This window comes from Rhinopithecus bieti, unplaced genomic scaffold, assembly GCF_001698545.2.
Source record: "Rhinopithecus bieti isolate Rb0 unplaced genomic scaffold, ASM169854v2 scaffold_4600, whole genome shotgun sequence".
Classification (NCBI taxonomy): Eukaryota; Metazoa; Chordata; class Mammalia; order Primates; family Cercopithecidae; genus Rhinopithecus; species Rhinopithecus bieti.
In genome coordinates this window covers 2010366-2025595 of record NW_016804545.1, presented here as the reverse complement: position 1 = coordinate 2025595, position 15230 = coordinate 2010366, and the positions used below count along the sequence as shown (strand labels likewise).

Below are 15230 nucleotides of genomic sequence, written 5' to 3'. Positions count from 1 at the left end.
TCTTATCTATGCGTTTATGACCAGGGTCCTCTTTCAGAGCTACCTGTTCAGCTGTTCCCGATTGGAGGCTCCCATGCAGCATTCACGGAGGAGGGAGAACTCCTCTTTGCCTCACTTGACTGCTTTAGAGGAGGCACTTAACATGCAAAATAGGCTCCTTCTGCCCAAAGTGGAGTAAATGTTTTAGTGTGGTGGTTCAGTATTTATTACCTGGCATCCAGTGGCTCTGTCATGGTGATAAAAAGAGTGGACAAGGAAAACATGCAGTCCGCTCCATTTCTGGGTGCCTCCCCTGCCGTCTGGATGGTGTGTGGGGTGAGTTAGATAAGGGAGGGGTCAGCACTTCACTTGCCGGAGCCAAGAAAGCGCTGGTACTTGATGGCTGTTTGAGAGAAGGAAACATTCCTCTGATGCTAACTGGTGCTTCTGAGAGCAAGATGTCAGGGAGGAGAGAAGCATGGCCTCTTGAGACAAACCCAGGCTGCTAAGAATGTAAGCTCTGGTCTCACTTTGCGTTCCAGCCACACACCTAAGTGGCCCTTCCTATGACCAAAGGTAAGAAAGAAATGGAATTCAGGCTGCTGGGCACCTTCAATTTTGTTCACCTTATTTTTGTAGCTTCTCGCCGCTGAAGCCCGCGGCCCTCCATCTGGCTGTGTTACCTACTGAAAGTGGTAAACACACTCAGGAGCACCAATCCACGGAAAAGGGAGGATCGAGCCAGCGATGGTGGTTCACAGTTACAGCTCCTATACAACTAGAGGGGTTGTGGCACTTTTGGGGATAAACCCCACCTAGCTGAAAGCTCTGGGACTGAAGTGGAATTCTGGGGTTCGAAGAAAGAGGGTGTGGCTGATGCTCTGTGGTCTACGTATTTCCCCCCCTGTAGTGGCTGGGGTGAGGAAAGCCAGGGAGTGGAGGGGAAGCCCCGTTTTCACCCCACTGCCACACCTTTCATGGCCAGTGGCTCTAGGTTTGTCTGCTGGAGCTTAAATCCCACAAATACTGATTTAACATTCAGTAGGAAAAAAGCAGTGCCTCCCAGCCTGAGCCAGGGCTCAATGAATGTTAAGATATGACTGATTATATCCTCATTCCATTAGGGTAGCCAAAAAGGAAAAGAGCCAGCGCCATTGGGACAAAGGTCACCGACCTCTCAACCGCCCTGCCGCTTCCACAAAAAGCCTGAGATGTCAAGTAGGTGGGGGAGGGAGGAGAGCCGGGAGCTCAGGGTTTGAGGAAGGCCAGGCAGTCTCGGCCCCTCGAATAGCAACGCGATGAGCTCAGCCCCCTCAGTCCAGGCCGAGAGCCAGATGGCGGTCACGTGGCCGCGGGGCGCCCCGGGTGCAGGGTCCTCGGCACAGCTGAGGGGTGCGCGCCGAGCTCCGCCGGGCGAAGGAATTCCAGCCCCGCGAAATGGCTCCAGAGAGTCTCCGGTGACTCGCTCGGGGGCTGCGGAGGGCAAGAGAGTGTGTGCGCTTGAGCCGCTAGAGGGAGGGCGTTTTGTTTCTCAGCGGTCAGACGCGAGCTCTGCAGGCCGGAAACCCAGACCCGCGGCAGCCGACATCGGGAAGTCCCTGAGCTGAGGTTTAGCCTCTCGGGGCACACAGACTGGGTGACAGGGGTCTTGAATTTGGGGTTCCTCTTCAGACTGGAGCGCAGGCTATTGCCTGTGCTGGCAGCGCCTTCATTGTGAGCTTTGTTGGTCAGATGAGGAGTGACTGAAATGTGACTTTGAAGGTTCAGGGAAGCTGGGGGCGGCTAGGGAGGAAACCACGCGCCTACCCAGACCACGTGACTCGGCACGAGCAAGCGATGGCAGGTCTCTGGGCTGCTCAGAATTGAAAACGTGGCTTTGAATTAAGTAATACGATGTTTTTATGCGACTCTGAGAGACTTAAGATTTGATTTAGGCTATTCCAGTGCTCACACAAGACCCAGACCATAAACCAGACTGCAGGGATTTCCGATCCTCTAGTATCCTTGAAGCCACCCGCCCTACTTGAACACTTTCGAGGACCAGGTACTGCCTGCCTCACAAGGCATCAGGTATCTTTAGGGAACAGCTCTCAAACTTATTTGCAGAGGAGTCCAAATTGTGACTTTGAAATTCCCAGTTACTGGCCCTAGTGCTGCCAACCAGGATGCCACAGAGTCAGTCATACTTCAAGTGTGGAAACGTGACTCCGTGTCTCTTCTCTTCTCTGGGTTGAGCATTCCTTCCAGCTTTAACTCTTCCTCGTCAGCCCTGGTCACTCCACATCATCAACCCCTTCCAGATGTACCACAGTTGACTCAGGATAAAACCCAAAACCGGAGGGAGAACTTGGGGCTTCACCTGTCTCCCCTGCCCTGCTGGATCTTGCTATTACAGATGAAATGGTTTCCTTTTTGACTTCTCAGACATACCACAATTCTTACAACTTGTAGCCAGTGAAAATCCCTACGTTGCTTTATTTTTTAAATGACAGTGGTTATGCTAAAGACATGCAAGATAATATGAAGTCATTTTAAAATGAAGATATTTTAATGACATGGAAAATGCTTAGGATATAACATGAATAAAAAGTGTTAGGAACAGAACTGTAGATACAGTATGATCAAAAGTATGAAATAAGTATAAAACCCAAGGAGAGGCTGGGCACAGTGGCTTATACCTGTAATCTCAACACTGGGAAGCCAAGGCCAGAGGATTGAGTGAGGTCACGAGTTTGAGACGAGCCTGGGCAATGTAGCAAGACTCACCTCTACAAGAAAATTTTAAAAATTAGCCTGGCGTGGTGGCACACACTTGTAGTCCTAGCCACTTGGGAGGCTCAGACAGGATTGCTTGAGCCCAGGAGTTTGAGGTTGCAGTGGCTGCTGTATTCACGCCACTACACTGTAACCTAGGTGACAGAGAGATAGAATGTCTCAAAAATAAATAACCAGGAGAAAGTACTGCAAAATGCTTATCAAGTGAGAGGATTATAGAAAGTTTGCATTTTCTCATTTATACTTCCCTGAATAATTTTTCCAGTTTTCAACAATGAAAACATCTTATGATCAAGAAAAAAAATTCTTAAAGAATGTTGTCACATTATCCTGAAATTATGCAAGTCGCTATGCTCATATTCCAACTAAACACATTTGATCGATTTTTGTTGTTGTTTAAAAGATAACTGCCCCAAGCATTGGCAGACACAAAGATGATGTGATGTGGTCCCAGTCCTCAAGGGACAATCTTAGAGACACAAGTCTATAAGTGACAATATTATAAGGAGAAGTAAGAAAAGATCTAAATAAAGAGCTGTGGGAGTTCTGTGAGGGGGTGAAGATAATGAAAACATCTCTCCTGAGATTCTCAGTATTTCCACATTTCCAACCAGTTCCTTTTTTACTGATCAGAATTCACTTGAGAGCAGCCATTTTCCTCACCGGTTCCGCTACCTTCTGAGAGATGAAATTGTCAGGCAGACAGACAAAGTCTTTTATAGTTCTGCCCTTGCCAGAATGAGACTTGGAGCAGATGTCCAAAGAGTTGACATTGCTGTCACTTCTCCTCTGAAAATACTGGAGTGTGTAAGAAGAAAGAACTGTCTTGGAAAAAAAAAAAAAAAAAAAAAAATCAAGCAGGGTGTCGGATACTTTCCAAGTAATGTCATTTTGACTTCTTTTACCCTTGGTCACATGTTCTCCACACATCAGATTATGGATTTGCAAACACCTGTATCGTTTTCCCATGTCCTCCATATATCTTGAGAACTATTTGTTATTTTCTTCAGGGAAGCCTAGGCAGGAATCCCATTTTATCCACTTTGTAATTCATGTCTTTGACACATGTTCAAGACCATAAATATTGTTCCTGGCCTCCTAGCCAGGAACAATAATTTTTCCTAAGAAATACAGGAAGGAACTTCCATTACTGTTGTTTTCTCCCTAACATTTAGTTCAATTTTATTGAGAAGATTTTGTATCCTTCAACTTAATTCTTCCAATGATCTGGAGTTTTTTGTTTGGTTTGGTTTTACAAACCTGTATTTTACCAAGATTTGAGTGCAACTGTATAGGAAACACAATTAATTAGAAATGTAGAAATCTGGACTTGATAAATTAACAGGAAAGAGACATAAGGAATACACAGAATGTAGCTCTATAGGCCAAAAGTTCTCCACCATCACTACAGTTAAACTTAAATAATTATGTTTCCTGGCAGCCAAGGTGAAAAGGGAGAAAAGAACATGCACCTGTAGCTCTTACTGTCAAAAAGAATAAAGCCTGCCAGATGTTCTGGAGAAAGATAGTGTTTACTAGCTTTGTACAGGGGCTGCTGCAAGGGGTACTGGGTGGTGTCCACCACATTTCTCCACTACAATGACAATTTCCCAAGCCTGTTTCAGATAGGACCCATTCATAAAAATCAAGGGCAGCACAGCAAGGCACCATTTCATGATAGTGCTTCTGGTAGGCTGTAGACTCATAATAGGTATTCTGAGTCTTGTCACATGTTCTTAAGTGATATACCTCATCCCTCTCACAGAGCCCATTGCAATGACTCTGAAGGACAAAACAGCTCTGCAACAGCAAAACCCCATATCCTCCTTTTATTTCCACATTTGGCCCTTCACATGGGAGAAGAGATGCAAGCCACGAGTCCTGCCACTTACTTAGCACTTCATGTTATACCTAAGACACCAACCAGTTTCTTCCATTCCACCCAAAGCAGCAGCTCAGAAGTGAGTCACTGAGCTGGCTGATTTGGGCAGTCGCCGCCTCCTCTGGTCAGTGAGTCGGGAGGTAGGATGATGACCCTTTCCATTACCTAATACTGCAGCCTTCCTAGGGCTCTCACAAATCATAGTGCTTTTATATTCTGCCATCAAAGGACCCTTGAGAGCCGAGGAATGAGAATAGAGAGCCCCAGGGATGCAAGGCAGAGATAGCCCACCATAAATATAAAATTTCTGAAAATTCTCATGCTTTGTTCTAAATTAAAGGGAATTTTGTTTACCTCATAATGTCTATTTTTCCCAAAAGTGGGTATGCCATTTGATTAAATATTTTTAAATTTTGAAACACAGAAGTTGCAAGTACAATATAAAGAACTTGTATCCTAATTTACCTGAGAGCAGATGACAGAACAAATGCTCCCTTACCCGCTAAAAACAAGGACATTCTCTTACATGACCACAACACAACCATCAAAACAACACGGACTCATTACTACCAACTAAACCTCAGACCCCAGTCAAGTTTCAGCAATTATTCCAGTAATGTTCTTTATTGCAAAAAGATCCAATTCAAAATCACACATGAATTATGTCTCTTAAGTTTCTCTCAGTCTGAAATAGCTCTTCGGTCTTTCTTTGACTTTCATGACTTTGACGCAGTTGAAGATTATGGGCCTGTGATTGTGCAGAGTGTCTCAGATTGGTTTGTTTGAAGTGTCTGCATGGCAGAAACTTTTTGGCAGGAATATCAACAAAGTGAAGCTGTGTTCTCCTTACTGCACCCCATCAGGAGGTGAGTGATTCCACTGTTTCTTTACCTATGATGCTCTCTTTGATCACTTAATTAAGGTGGTGTCTGCCAGGCATCTCCACTATAAAGTTACCTTTCACACTTTGCAGTTAATAAGTATTTTGTGAGGAAGTGCTTTGAAACCATGGAAATACCCCAAACGTCCTGAAACTTTTAATTTATTCATTTACTTTATATGAGTATGGACTCAGAATTTCCTGTTTTACTTAATGGATTCTAATTGCTTGCAGTCATTATTTGTGATGTTCAAATTATCCCTAGTTAGGCCCGGTGGAGCCCTGCAAGCCAACCTCTGTGTTTTTTAGACATGTTCCTGTCATTCTTTAAGCATCGCCTTGCCTACTGGCACCACAAGATGTTTCAGGCTTATTTTGTTTTTTTGTTTGTTTGTTTGTTTGTTTTTTGAAACAGAGTCTCGCTTTGTCACCCAGGCTGGAGTGCAGTGGCATGATCTCAGTTCGCTGCAATCTCTGCCTCCCGGGTTCAAGCAATTCTCATGCCTCAGCCTCCTGAGTAGCTGGGATTACAGGCGTGCGCCACTAAGCCCAGCTAATTTTTGTATTTTTTGTAGACACGGGGTTTTGCCGTGTTGACCAGGCTGGTCCTCAAGTGATCCACCCGCCTTGGCCTCCCAAAGTGCTAGGATTACAGGCATAAGTCACCACGCCCAGTCAGCCCTAGTTTCTTTTGATGGAGAATGACATTTAGAAGCTAAGGTTTAGGTACTAGGTATACTCTTTGCTACTTGCATGTCACTGTTCCCAAGCCTTTTCAGTAGACAGGGTTAGGGAGTGTATGTGTGTGTATGTGCATGTGTATGTCCACACACATATTTATACCTTGTCTGTAAATATTGGAAAGCATGAATTTTCAACCACAGGTTTCATTTTCCCTTTCCTTTTTTTTCTTTCTTGGAGACAGAGTCTTACTCTATCACTCAGGCTTGAGTACAGTGGTGCCATTATGTAGCTCACTGCAGCCTCAACCTCCTGGGCTCAACCAATCCTCTCACCTCAGCCTCTCAAGTAGCTAGGACTACAGGCACACACCACCACACCCAGCTAATTTATTTTTTAATTTTCAGAGAGAGGATCTGACTATGTTGTCCAGGCTAATCTCAAACTCTTAGACTCAAGCAGTCTTCCTGCCTCGGCTTCCCAAAATGCTGGGTTTGCCACTGTGACTGGCCCCTTCCCATTTTTGTAATTATTTTCTGATGGTAAGAAGCCTGGCTCCCAGTATCTTTGATCTACTTACTAATATGGTTTGGCTCTGTGTCCCCACCCAAATCTCATGTTGAATTGTGATCTCCAGTGTTGGGAGAGGGACCTGGTGGAAAGTGATTAGATCATAGGGGTGGGCTTCTCCCTTGCTGGTGTCATGATAGTGAGTGAGTTTTCACAAGATCTGGTTGTGTAAAGGTGTGTAGCATTTCCCCCTTAGCTCTTTCCCCTGTCACCATGTGAAGATATGCTTGCTTCTGCTTTGCCTTCTGCCATGACTGTAAGTTTCCCGAGGCCTCCCTACCAGGCCTCTTGTACAGCCTGCATGCAGAACCGTAAGTCTATTAAAACTCTTTTCTTTATAAACTACCCAGTCTTAGGTAGTTCTTTATACCAATGTGAGAACTGACTAATACACTTACCCATTGCTCAATCCCCCTGTGTGCAACCAATCTCCCATTGCTAGCACCACCCACTTTGCCATGCAAATGCCTTAGCCCAGCTCACCCTGCTCAGGCTCTGATACCTTGCTCTGTGTGGGAGTTTGGAGGTGGTGAGCAAGTTGGTTCTCCTCCTACTCTTTGCCCAGAAGCAAAAGAGAACCACATATTAAAGAAGAGAGGTAATTCTGCCATAAGAGAGCAAGTACTCTCCACAAGAAGGGACATTTTGTGATGCCATAAATTTGTCCCATGAAGTCTGCTTATGTCTCACTGTCATATGGAATGTGCTAAAAGTTCGAAACAGTTGAAGAGCAGGAAGGGTGTGGAAGTGGAAAATCCTAAAAAAAAATATAAAGAGTAGTAATGAGAGGGTGACATAAAGGAGAGAAAGGAAGTAGAAAGAAAGACTTAGTAAGATAAGTGAGAAAATAATATAAGTAAGAGAAAGTAAAAAGTGTAGGAGAAAAAGAAGATAAAATGAACGATTGATTAACATCCTCTTTCCAAAGCTGTTCCCTGAAGGCCTAGTAAATCGGCTGGTAATAGGCTTGTAAGATACAGTCTGTCAGCCAGCAACTTTGGCATGTATTAAATTAAGGAAACAGCAATGTTTCTACGATGTCAGCAGTGAGTTACTATCTTTGAGGCCACAAATCCAGTTTTCCACAGAAACTCAAATGCAGCAGCCTCTGGATCTTCCCAGGTATTTTTCAAGTGCCTCCCAAGAAAATCGCTTCACAGAGCACAGGGACTCATCCTCACCAGTTGAACCATCTCATTAACCATGAGTTAATTCTGAAATTTCTAAAATAAATGCTTTTGAGTTTTTGAGAATGAAAAGAGCTTCAACCTTCTGTGGTCATGAGGAAGTGTGAATTCCCCAATCTAATTCATCTCATCTGTTTCGTCCTCCAGTTGGCCCTCTGCACCATTGATCGGTGCTGCCAACCCCATTTGTCTCCATGTGCCCACCTTCCATTCCACCTCATCTTACTGCAATCTGGTATCTGCCACAAGCTCTTCATGCATGGAGGGTCAGAATCCTGTTCTCAAGTAAAAGAATCCTTATCTAATGACCTCTTTGCTGCATCTGTCATTTAAAAAACAGTAGGAAGAGCCCATGGGTTAGAGGATGAGTATTGGCAAAGACCAGCAGAGAGCCTGAGGAATGCAGCTGAGAGGGGGCTAGTCCTCATGGGCAGCGGGGAGCTAGGCTTAGGGTAGCAGGGATATAAGTGGCTTCCCATGTGTAGTTGTATTGGCTTTGTGGATACTGCAAAAGAGCTCTCCTCCTTTCTCCTAAAAAGAGGAAACTAGGTTTGGCTAAGCAAGGATGCAGTTCATGGTTACAGGGCCTCTGGTGCATTGAGTGTTGTTCCAGTGGCTTCAAAAGACAGCCATGGCAACTGGGGAACCAACCATGCTGCTCCAGGGCCTGCCATGTGCTCACCATCTACCCCAGTCCCCTGGGTCTCTGCGACTCTCCCTTTCCTGATCTGGCAGTGACTATCATGGGTCTCTCAGAGTCTTGGCCCTTCAAGCCTGAAGAATAGCTTTAATGGCCCAATGTTGCCACTGCCTGAGTGAGGTGGTGGAATGTTCTCCTCATTCACACCTCATCACAGAACCAGAGAGGGTGGGGCAGATGGAAGGAGTGCATCTGGGTATTATTCTGAAGCTGAGGCTTCATAAGGGAGTGCCCATATGTCTCCCTCCTCCACTGTACTGAGAATGGGGATCACACCTTTGTCTTCACTGGGTCCTTTCCTTTCCCCAGCCCCACTCCTAGTGCCTCACACACATGGATACCTAACCTGCCACTTACTCAAACTGCAGCTTTAGATCAATTGGGAATGAAGGAGGCATACTATTCTTAGAAGTCTTTACTGCCATCTGCTAGAAAATTGTCAGAAAGCCCGTACAAATGTACAATGACTATGTGAATGGCGCCCCCATAGTTGTGCAGTGTGTAGCTTTCTCACCGCAAGCTGCAGTCTGTTCGATGGATGAAAAAAAATTCAATGCTTATAGCCAATGCTTATATTCATTTTTGCTAATAATTCTAAACTCTCAAAATGGGGTTCCCAGAAGTGCTAAAAAGGAACAATGATCTAAATTAACATTAATTACTCCCTTTAGGTGGAAGATACACCAAATATTTAAGTTCAGATCAGCCAGAAACTGCCAGCACAAGGGGCTTGAATGATTTAATAAAACAGCCAGTGATAGATGTGAATGTTTTCATGGCTTAATGATTTTTTTTTTTCCATGTGGAACTAGGAGGCTGGCAGTTTGCAGACTATAGCAGGCACAACATCAAAATTTGTCCTCAAGTTGTTCCTGCTAGGGGCTGGAAAGAGAGGACTGGCAGGGTGTGGGCCATCCAGCTGAGCCCATGGTAAGGGGCGCTGACAGGGTCATACAGTGCGTGTTTGGCTGAGTAGGGTGAACAGGTTGCTCACCGAAAGCTGTGTACCAGAAAGACTGCTTGGTCCAACAGAAGGCAATGTTTTCTCATTTGTCTGCCCATAGGGGATGCCTTTTTCTAATTCTCACAAAGACTAGCACCATACAAGAGATTCAAATTGTCACTGCAATGCTGAGCCTAGTAACAGCAGTTCCCTGAAATTAGCATCTCTTGTGCGATCCACAAAACCAAACACCCTGGCTCTTTCTTTCCCTCTTTCTACATGAAATCATTCATAAGCCTGTCATGAAATCTCTGTCTTCTAAGTTCAGCTCAGTGACTTTGTGAGCTGGAAACTCTCTGTTCCTGCAGATTACTCTTTTCTGCTGTCTATATCTCAAGAGACTGACCTTCAAGGGTGGCATTAAACAAGCTTACTTGCCTCTGACTTCCATCTGGTTTGGCCAATGAGAGATGCTGGCAGACCAGTAGGCTGCCAGGTGGGCTGGAGCAAAGACTGATTAATGCTTCCTCCCGGTGGGCCACAGGTTGGCAGTGTCCATGTCATGGGCTGAATTAAGTCCCCCCAAATTAATATGTTCAATTCCTAACCCCCAGTACTTCATAATGTAACTGTATTTAAAGATGGGACCTTAAAGGAGGTAATTAAGTTAAAATGAGATCATTAGATGGGACCCTAATCTAATATGACCAGTGGCCTTATAAAAAGAGGAAATTTGGACACAGGTGTGGACACAGAGGGAAGATCATGTGAAGACTGGAAGAAGAGAGGCCTTAGAAGAAACCAACCCTGCCAGCACCTGTATCTTGGACTTGTGAGAACATAGATCTCTGTTGCTTAAGTTATCTGTGCTATTCTGTTATGGTACCTGAACAAACTAATACAATCCCTCTACCAAAGTCACAGCTGCAGTCCGTGCCCCCACTCCTAGAGCTCTAGTTCTCTCCTTGGGCTTGGATCATGGCATCCTCTTCTTACCCCTTCAGGCTTAGAAGAAAGCAGGAAGGGTCCCTGCTACTGCTTCCCTACCACTGCTGGTTCCTCTGAACTGTGCACATGCCTTTGAAACTGCCTTTATTCAACTCTTCTTCAGTTACCCCACTCCAGTGCACTGGGTATTACTTGCAGAAACCTAGATGGATCCACTTGTTCCCCTCACTATTTGCCTGAGCTATTCCTAAAAGGTAATCCCACCTAGTAGAAATAAACCAAAATGGCTTATCAGGTGAGCCCCCTTCTGTCACATTACTGTGTAAAAAGTATTTTCTAAGATTTCCATGGTGGCAAGAAGCTGCCGGAATATGCAACCTAACAGCTCTGCAAAAATGAAGGTACTGAATTGTAACCAATGAATGAGAAACTGCTTTGACAAACAAACAAACAAAAAGTATGCTATGGAGAGGACACTTTGAAGGTGAATATTTAGAATTGTTTCCACCATTGAGAAATATTGGTTCTGAAAACAGTGTTACCGTTATTAAAAATTCTGATATGTGCATGCGCTGAAAACTGAGAAATGGAATTTTTCTACATTATTTTAAAATATTTTAAATGCAGGCTGGGCACATTAGCTCACACCTGTTATCCTAGCATTTTGGGAGGCCAAGGTGGGAGAATCACTTGAGTCCAGGAGTTCAAGACCAGCCTGGGCAATAAAGTGAGACCCGGACTCTATAAAAAATTTTTAATTTAGCTGAACATGGTGGTGCTTGCCTGTAGTCACAGCTACTTGGGAGGCTGAAGTGGCAGAATTGCTTGACCCCAGGTGGTCGAGGCTGCAATGAACTATGATCGTATCACTGCACTCCAGTCTGGTGACACAGCAATATCATCTCTTATACAAACAAACAAAAAACCTTTTAAATGTACAATTTCAGAGAGCTTTGGACATATCTTTATGTCCAAAAAAAAGGGTGGAAATCAATATATTAAAAGAATATCTCCACTCCCATGTTTATTGCAGCCCTATTCACAATAGCCAAGATATGGGTTCAACTTAAGGGTCCATTAATGGATGAATGGATAAAGAAAATGTAGCATATATATACAATGGAATATTATTCAGCCATAAAAAAGAATAAAATTCTGTCATTTGCAGCAACATGGATAGAACTGGAGGCCATTATGTTAAGTGAAATAAGCCAAGCACAGACAGACAGATAGCACATGTTCTCACTCATGTGGGAGCTAAAAAAGTGGATGATTTCCAGAGACCAGGAAAGACAGGGAAGAGGGAGAGATGAAAGGGAAAACAAGAATATAAATGTGTTTATTACCACTGAACTGTACACTTAAAAATGGTAAAGATGGTAAATTTTAAATGTCTATTTTGCCTCAATAAAAATAAAGTGTAAAAAAACTGAGAAGTAGGGTTTTCTAAATTATTTAAAAATCTTTCAAATGTACAATTTTAGAGAACACTGAATATATCTTTATATATGTATATGTCTCTACATATCTATGTAAAAATGGTGCATCAATCAGATTTCTTTGCCTTCTGACTTTCTCTGGGTTTGGTCAATGGGAAGCACTTTGATTAGAATATAAGAACTATTGATTGACCCAAGGCAGATGAAAATGTATTGGTAAACTTTCAACAGACCTTTTGCATAGCTGGTGGATGTGGGTGAAAAAGTGAGTCTAACTTAGCAATTACAGCCAATAATGCCCTTCTTGCATTATCTCTGTAGTATTGTTTTAGCCATGAGAATCACTAAAGCCAGGTATCAAAATAGACTGATCTTAGAAGCAGACTTTTGAATTGTGTCACAAAGTGTTATACCAAACTTTTCAAATGAAGCATATTCAGTTCAGTTACATATAAATATAAAATGAGTATACAACCTTAATAGAAAAGCAGAAAGCCAAAGGGGTTTTGTACCGTCAAGAAAATAATATTATTTCATCTTTTCTTCATTCTTTTTCATTTTTTGTTTTTTGAGACAGAGTCTTGATGTGCCACCCAGGCTGGAGTGCAGTGGTGTGATCTCAGCTCACTACAACCTCCGCCTCCCAGGTTCAAGCAATTCTCCTGCCTCAGCCTCCCAAGTAGCTGGGATTACAGGCCTGCGCCACCACACCCAGCTAATTTTTGTATTTTTAGTAGAGATGAAGTTTCACCATGTTGGACAGGCTCGTCTCCAACTCCTGACCTCAAGTGATCCACCCGCCTCGAACTTCCAAAATGCTGGGATTATAGGCGTGAGCCACCGCCCCAAACTCTTTGCTTCATTCTTTAACATTTTCTCTTTGTCTGTTTTTACTTACTATGTTAGTTCAATAGTACATATAACATATATATAATTTACAAATAACGAGTATTGGGAATATCTGCTTAAAACCCTTTTCTGAATCCAGTGAGCCATCCAAAATGCCTGGAAACCACTGAGCATTACTCCATAAGGGGCTGTAAAATAAAAAAAAATCTGTACCCAGAATCTTAGAACTTCAGATTGACACATTCTATGTGTGTCAACGAAAGTGGGGGATGTGAAGGAGGAACTGCCAGCGCCACGCAGCTTCCCACATTAGTCAGGAGAGTATGTTCATTTAGTTGAACCACCATTTCTCAGAACATTTTGGAAATATTTGGAATGTACTCGGAGGCCTAAGGGACCACCCAGTCAAAACCCAAACGAAAGTCTTCCAAAGACAACATGGGGCAAAATGAGGGTCAGCTCCTCCCAGCTCCACATCCGGCCAGCAGTGGGCTGGCCAGGGCAGCCATCTTGTCCCACTCTGGCCTCTTCCGCGCATTCCTGACTGTCACAGGGGGCCTGAGCCTGGGCAATGAATGTTATCACTGCAGGCAATGTTTAGAGGTGACAGAGAACACTCCAGTCACGTCAGAGAGAAGAGCCATTTAGACTAGACTAGGGGGCAATATCCCTGGAGCTGAGCTCTCTCGCCTTTCCCCTAATGCCTCCAGCAAAACGAGACTCCGGTTCCAGGCGGTGCTGTGGACAATATGCTTATTTACTGCCTGACCTTTCAGGCAAATGGCTATGAAAATACTTTGGTGGTTTGGAGATAGGACTATACAGTTTTGTAGTGAAAGCTGCTTCCAAACTTCTTTCTGTTATTTTTTCAGGATTCCTCACTGATTAAAATCTGATTACAAAACAAGGGACCTAGAGAGACCTTCACTTCACTACTTCTCTACAGATGCCTCCTGCTGCTTCCAACTTTTCTCCTTTAAGGCAGGGTGAATCCAAATCATGGTCTCACCCCTGAAGGAGGCACCAAAGCAGTTTCGTTGCCCTGCAAAAAGCTTCTAGAGGAGCTCATCTGAACGCTTGAAGAAACCAACCGCCTTTGCAATTATCTAAAAGGAATTGAGTCATTTTAACAAGACATTATTTCAGCCATCCATAGTCACAATCACCTCTTTGAAAAAAAAATACTGGTGGTTTGTTGTTTTGTTTTTTTGTTTGTTTTTAATGTCCATTATGGAATGGTCTGATTAGACAATGGGATTTCATAATCTAAGGAGGTGAGCCCATCCCTAAGTTTTGCCAATCCTCATTATTCAACCTCCTGCTGTGCTCAGGGGTGGGGCTTCTACACACCAGGAAACTCCAGATAAATGGAAGCACAAACTGCTCTGCCCAAAACCACACTCTGTGGTGCCAAGGCTGGCAGATCCTGCCATTTTACAGACTATGACCTCCAAACTGGGTTTTCCTCTTTTTCATCCCTGCAAAGAATAAGAAAGCACATAGTCCCAAGTCCCTTTCTCAAGATGACCCTCCAAATGGACACCTGGAGCGATCAAACAGCCTCCGACCAAGAGGCATTGTTATTTACTCCACACACCATCCTCCAGCTTGTTGCAAAACCTGTCTGCCTTCTCACTGTGAAGGGTGACGCACGCACTTTTAATCCATTCGGCTTTTTGAAAAGTGAAGGCGAGGCCTTGATTTACTGTGGTTTGCCTACCCTACTCTATAATGCCAACAGATTATTGGGACTGGTGGCAGCCTTGTCCATCATGTTTTATGGCTGGGGCCATTCCCATCTTGGCTGGGAAGCTGAGAGTGGAATTTTAACTATGAATTTTCTTGTGTTTAATAGGCTAAAGTCAAAAGGCCACATTCTGCCTTCAGATATGCATGAACAACTTCCAACTGGAGTTACTCATGTATATCTGAATTTAGTTAAAATATTCCAACACCTAGCCACCATTAAATAACATACTTTTTTTTCTTTTTAAACCTTTTTAATGTGCATATGGATGAGTGAAACAGCATGTATAAATTAATCAAAATTATTCACTCTTTTGAGGAAATGTTTGGTTTTAAGAAACAGTCATTTGCACATTTTACTCTCCAGTCCTGCTCATCTATTCTACCTTGATACACACCAACCACTGAGCTTCTTCAAGCTTATCTTGAAGGGCTTATTAGCCTCTACCCTTCCTGTTACTCGGGGGGCAGCTGTGGTAGAGTGGAAACACACAACAGGGCCGGATTCAGAAGAAGCAAGATCAAGGTCCAGCTCTGATAATAGTTAAATGAACTTGGGCAAGTCAGTTAATCATCTCAGTATCTATTCATCTGTAAACTGTTGACTTCACAAGATTATTGTGTGAATTCAATAGATAGTGTTACCTTTTT

At 43.7% G+C, this 15230-nt stretch overlaps 1 long non-coding RNA gene across 1 annotated transcript; it reads left to right on the top strand.

Moving 5' to 3' along the window:
* Positions 1 to 229: 229 nt before the first annotated feature.
* Positions 230 to 14035, top strand: LOC108527703 (uncharacterized). Its single transcript, XR_001884903.1, has 3 exons — positions 230 to 555; positions 5370 to 5502; positions 13706 to 14035. It is a non-coding gene; the product is annotated as an uncharacterized LOC108527703 (long non-coding RNA).
* Positions 14036 to 15230: the final 1195 nt, after the last annotated feature.